The 6,063-nt window shown below is 35.5% G+C and overlaps 1 pseudogene across 1 annotated transcript; it reads left to right on the forward strand.

Annotated features, from left to right (window-relative positions):
- The first annotated feature begins 252 nt into the window (after window positions 1–252).
- On the forward strand, window positions 253–4,126 carry LOC145806210 (short-chain dehydrogenase/reductase 2b-like; annotated as a pseudogene). Its single transcript, XR_014349009.1, has 4 exons — window positions 253–516; window positions 2,926–2,994; window positions 3,209–3,383; window positions 3,504–4,126. The product of XR_014349009.1 is annotated as a short-chain dehydrogenase/reductase 2b-like (transcript).
- The last annotated feature ends 1,937 nt before the right edge of the window (window positions 4,127–6,063 follow it).

Raw genomic sequence — 6,063 nt, forward strand, 5'->3', positions numbered from 1 at the left:
GCACTGCACCAATCCAAAGATCAAGCTAAAATCAACTACCAAAACCAACTATAAATATCCTCCAAACCCATACCCTCCCCAGCATATACAAAGCCACAATTTTTACATTTTTGCAAATACCATATTCATACAAAATGGAACAAGAAAAGAGGTAGTAATACCATATCTCATATGACTATGTTAGTCACTCTTTTGAATTAAATTTAGTCTTCAACTACATTTTTGATTGATTCTTAATTTTATTTGCTTTCACATCTTTATTTTTTATTCAGGATTGCTGTTGTTACCGGAGGAAACAAAGGAATTGGGCTAGAGATTTGCAGACAATTAGCTTCTAATGGGATAATGGTGATTTTAACAGCAAGAGATGAGAAACGCGGTCTCGAAGTTGTGGAAAATCTCAAAGCTTGTGGGCTATCTGATATACTTTTTCACCAACTTGAGGTGACAGACCAAGCCAGTATTACTTCCATGGCTGATTTCATCAAAAATAAATTCGGAAAGCTTGACATATTGGTAAGATTTAAAGCCTATGTAACTTGTTTGGCTACATCTATCATTTCCCATATGTTTTAATAGGAGTGTCTCTTGCACTAAGTTGTCGTTTTTCAAATAATCCATTCAGAGTTTGGTTTTGATTTTTAGAAACTTTTTTTAGATAGATTTTCATTTATTTTTTGTAATTTTTTTTTTTCATATTTTAGGTCTTATTTGGGGAGTGTTGATTTTAGTCAAAAAGTTAAAAAGTTACTAAAAAAATAAAAAAAAAACTAACAATTTATACCAAAAAGTCAAAGATTCTATTTTCTCTTTACATTTTGCACATCTTTTTGTAAAAAATCAAAAATTCATCTCAAACATACTAATTTTTTTTACATCATATTTTAGCCAAAAAGTCAAAAAAGTTACTAAAAAAGTCTGTTCCCAAGCGAGGCCTAGTCAATATATATATATATATATATATATTACTTTTTAGATACATCAAAACTCAATGCATTTAAAAAGTATAAAAAAATTACAAAAATATGAAAAAAAAATTAATAAAACCAAACGAAAATCTAGATAAAAATGCACATTTTTTTTTATTTGAATTTTCATTTTTTTTAGCAATTTATTTTTATATTTTAGTCAATTTGTTTGATTTTTTTGAAGCATCTAAATTAGGTGCATTTAAGACTTTAAAAAATAGACTAAAATATGGGGAAAAAAATACTAAAACAAATAAAAACTCGTTTAAGAATAGTTTTTAAAACTTGAATCGAATCGGGTCTGGTTCTGGTCTAGACTAACACCTAAAACCGCATTAATTGGAAAGAGCCTACCTCATGAAAATTGAAAAATACTGCCTAACCCCCAAAATTGGCATTAATTGGAAAGGGCCTACCTCATGAAAACCAAAATTGGCTTCTCACGATTTATACTAAGGGAGGCTATGTTTGTTTGGGTAGATATGACTTTGGAATTGAACTAACAATCTCTCAAAATGCATTATCTAATGTTTGACTAATAGAATTGAAATTTGAATTAATAGTTCATGCGGATATAATACCCTCTATATGGGGGTCTATTAACGAATCGAGCCAAGCTTTGCTGAGGTTGAGCTCGGCTCGATATTTTTTTTAATATTATTTATTTTATTTAAATAATTTTTTTATATTATTTAATATAAAATAATGCATTTATACTATTATTTATATATTATTTAATATATAAATAATATATTTATTATATAATTTAAATAAAGATAAACGAGTCGAATTAAACGAGTCGAGTTTGACGAGTCGAGCTTATGCGAGCTCGAGCTCAGCTCGTTTACTAAACGAATCGAGTCGAGCTGAGCCGAGTCATAAATGAGCCAAGCCTAGTTTGTTCATGAACAACTCGGTTCATTTGCAGCCTAAGCAAGATGGGATACAAAACATAAGTTTGAAATAATTAATTAAATCACAAAATTGATAGGATTTTGTTAATCTTTTCCCGTAGTCCTAAGCCAATTCAAACGTCAATTGATGATTCTAAGGCCAAGTTTGGCAAGTTGAAAAAAAAGTTAAAAAGTCAAAAAGTTACTCAAAAAGTTAAAAAGTTATCACTATTCACCAAAAGTAAAAAATTACGGCTGCACAACTCCCAATCCTAATTTTCCCCTTCACACTAATTTATACAATTTTTTAATACATATTTTTCCATAAAAAGTCAAAAAGTTAACCCAAACAACCATATTTTTTTCTCAACTTTTTAGGGGTTGTTTGGGATGTCTTAAATAAGTGCACTTTTTGAGTTATTTAAGACATCCCAAACAACCCTTAAAACTAACAATCTTAAGCATGTTATTTTCATCTAATCTAGTTCATTAGAACAAACATGGCCATTAGCCTATGGTGGTTGAGGCAATGATTATGTGAAATTTGATCCTTTGTATTAAATTTTAGAGTAAACTACAAATACACATCTGAGATTTGTTTAAAATACAAATTACTTTTTATGGTTTTGAAAATTACAAACACCCCATTGCCAGAAATTTTAATTTAACAAAATTAATGGAAAAAAAATAAAATTTCTAACTACTCTCTTATACACAATTAAATCACCTAAATTATTAATTGAAATATATTTATAACATCATAAAAACTGTTAATTGACTTGATGATTTATTAATAAAAATAGACATTTGTTATGTGATTAGAACCTTGAAGGGCGCAAAATGTAATTTCTAAAACTGTAGGGGGTAGTATGTATTTTAAGCAACCTCAAAGAGTATATTTATAATTTATCCTAAATTTTAATAGATGGACTCAACACACATCAAGCAACAATATTTAACAATTTTTTTTTTTTTTTTCTCTTCTCTTTTCGTATACAATTTTTTTCTTCGTATTTCCTCTCAATTTTGGAATAGTATATATAATTGAGTAAAAATTGGTGCAGGTGAATAATGCAGGAATTAGTGGAAGCATAATTGACGAGGACGCTCAAAAGAGGCTAAAGCTGGTTGATGTAAGTCTCTCCATCAACCAATGTTATCTTATTTCAAGATATAGTGCATAATTTAAATATATATATATATATATAGTGGTTTTGTTTCAAGTTAAAACATTTATCAGTTTTCCTTTTTTATTTAATCAATTTTATGGAGTTTGGAGCCACATACAAATTCTGTTTATGAATCAATTTCTCTAAAAATAATTTGTTATTGCCAACTTTGATGTAGATTGTAAGTTCAAATCTTAAAGCAGAGAAATTTATTGAGCAAAGTTATGATATGGGAGAAGCTTGTCTAGGAACAAACTATTATGGAGTGAAGCTAGTGACTGAAGAGCTTATTCCACTTCTTCAACTATCAGACTCTGCCAAAATAGTTAATGTCTCCTCTACCTTGGGGGCAATTGGAGGTACAAAAACTTTTCCATCATATAGAGAAATATATATATATATATAAGATAATAATTTTTTTTTTTTTTTTTTTTTTGGTTGACTACTTTCGTATAACAACATTTCAATTATATTTCAGCTTGTTTTAAATGAAAAAGCCAAGAAGGAGTTAAGCGATGCTGATAGCCTTACAGAGATATCTTGAGGATTTGAAGGAGGATTTGTTGGAAACCAAAGGATGGCCTGTTAATATTTCGGCTTACATAATGTCCAAGGCAGCTCTCAATGCATACACGAGAGTTTTGGCAAAGAAGTATCCTAATATTGCTATAAATGCAGTGAGCCCTGGCTTTGTCAAAACAGACCTCAACCATCATAGAGGGATCTTGACTGTTGAACAAGGTGCAAAAGGGCCCGTGATGCTGGCTTTGCTGCCTAACGGTGGGCCGTCTGGTTTGTTCTACGATCAGATGGAAGTATCAACTTTTTGAACAAGAGAAATTACATATTTATATCACCTCCTATATGTATCAATACAATGAACACTCTGAGAGTACGTAGGACTCACAATAGTACATGTGAAAAGCCACACAGAAGGGTTGGAAAATTTTTGGTAAGCCATGCTTAATATAATTTAAGAAGTTCAAAATTAACTGGTAATGTATGTATGCATGAAAGAGAGAAGAATAGTATAGCTTCTCATGCTCTATGTTATAGATGTTTTGGCTAATAAAGGTGTGTGCGACTCCAATATCAATTTTGTACTTTTTTTTTTGGATTGGCAGTGGAATTAAAACTGTATTGATAATGTACAACCTAAATAGAGAGGACTCCCAATCCTTTACTTGTGTTTGGTTGGAGGATTTTGAAAGAAACTTGCAAAGGAAAAGAGAAAATATAAGTGAAAAGAGAATAAAATATACCTACATTTCACCTAAAATTTGGGCGGGACTGTTCAAAATTCACGAAGTACGAAAGACGGCGTGACAGCCGTCCTCAGCCTATCAGAATCTGCCACGTGTCATTGGAAAGGGCAGCGTTACAGTCGCTGTGATTGAAGAGACGTTTTGACCGGACATAGTGAAGCCCGAAGTAAAATTAGCTCGGTTGGAGAGCCCGAGGGTTTTTCGCTCGGCTGGAGAGGCTAAAGGGTTTTTAGCTCGGCTGGAAAGGCTTAATAAACTCTAGCTCGGCCAGTAGACTGGTAATCTCAATCATGTTGCGCAGATGGAATTAAGGGGCAATTGAGAGGGTAATTTTTGGGAAAAATAGGGCCGAGCTTCGAGTTGGGCTTTGAGGCCCAAAACGCGAAGGACTAAGTAAAAAGGCCGTAATGGATACTCCGGCCCAGGAGAGCAAGGTTACTCCGGCCTTGGGGAGACAAAGTTACTCCGGCCCAAGGAGGTGAAATTACTTCGGTTCACAAATGATAAAGTTACTTCGGTTAGAGGATTGTAAATATACTTCGGTCTGGGAGCAACTTGAAGTTAGACCGGCCTTGAAGTTATATCGACCTTAGAGGTATACCGGTTTGGGAGTTATACCGGTCGAGAGTCGTTGGTTCGGTCCAAACACACCATGGGTTGAACAGATGAGAAGCCGATATAAGGAAGAATAAAGGGAAGGGCTGAACTAAGGATAGTTCGGCCTACTTTACTTCGGTCAAATGGTAGTTCGGCCATGGAGAAAACCATCCCACTTGGTTTAAGCAGTGGGGGAGGGTGTAAAGGGATAAGCATTATCCTTAGGAGTATGAATCCTAGGAGGACTCTGCAAGTAGAAATACAAGTCCTACTAGGATTGTGCCACGGGAAACTTATAAAAGCCCACAAACATCACCTTGGAGGAGGTAATTGAACATAATTCTTTCTGAGAGCATAAAACTTTGTCTATTTGTCAAGCTTACTGACTTAGGCATCGGAGAGGTTTTCGGCACACACCCGCCGGCTAGCTCACGTTTGTGTTTTCAGGTGATAAAGCGACGTCGTACGGAGGAGCGTGGACTTGGTCAACAGGATTATACGAGGAGAATTATTTCCTCCCCGTACAATTGGCGCCGTCTGTGGAAAGAACAGACAAGAACAAAAACCTCTTGACTAAGCTTCTCCTTTCTCTCAAATCAATGGCACACATTGAAGAACTACCGCAGTCCGCCGTCGACGGACTAACTCCAGACGGGGGCGCAAGGCGTGAAGGATTACCCTCTGTCCCTCCTATGGCAGATCTGGAGCCCCAACAACATAACTCCAGGAGGAGTGGCAGGGGAAGGCGGAATAGCAGCCCTCGTCACTCTCAAAGTCCTGACAGGCAAAGGAGGAGGATTGATCCTCAAGCCCTGGAAAATTGCGTGAAGGAACAAGATGAACTAATTCGGAAGATGGCGGCGGACATGGAAGCATTAAAACGCCAGATGAAGACTAAGATGTGACGACAGGAGAGGGGCGCAAGCACAAGACGCCCCCTCGCCACTCAGAGAATCGTAGTAGGAATACTACACCCTCCCAAGGAGAGAGCAGAAGCCTCAGGATAGGCGACACTCACCCCTTATCTTCCAGGACTCGTCACTCCAGGTCTGAGAGGACGAGATCCGAAAGATCATATACTGAAGGAAGCACGTATTGGCCTTCACATTCACACCAAACCATATCTAGACAAACAGAATTGCCCAGGTCATCCGACTTACGAACCGTGCTC

The sequence above is a fragment of the Camellia sinensis genome, chromosome 13 (genome assembly GCF_055761805.1).
Source record: "Camellia sinensis isolate YWXY chromosome 13, ASM5576180v1, whole genome shotgun sequence".
NCBI classification, from domain to species: domain Eukaryota; kingdom Viridiplantae; phylum Streptophyta; class Magnoliopsida; order Ericales; family Theaceae; genus Camellia; species Camellia sinensis.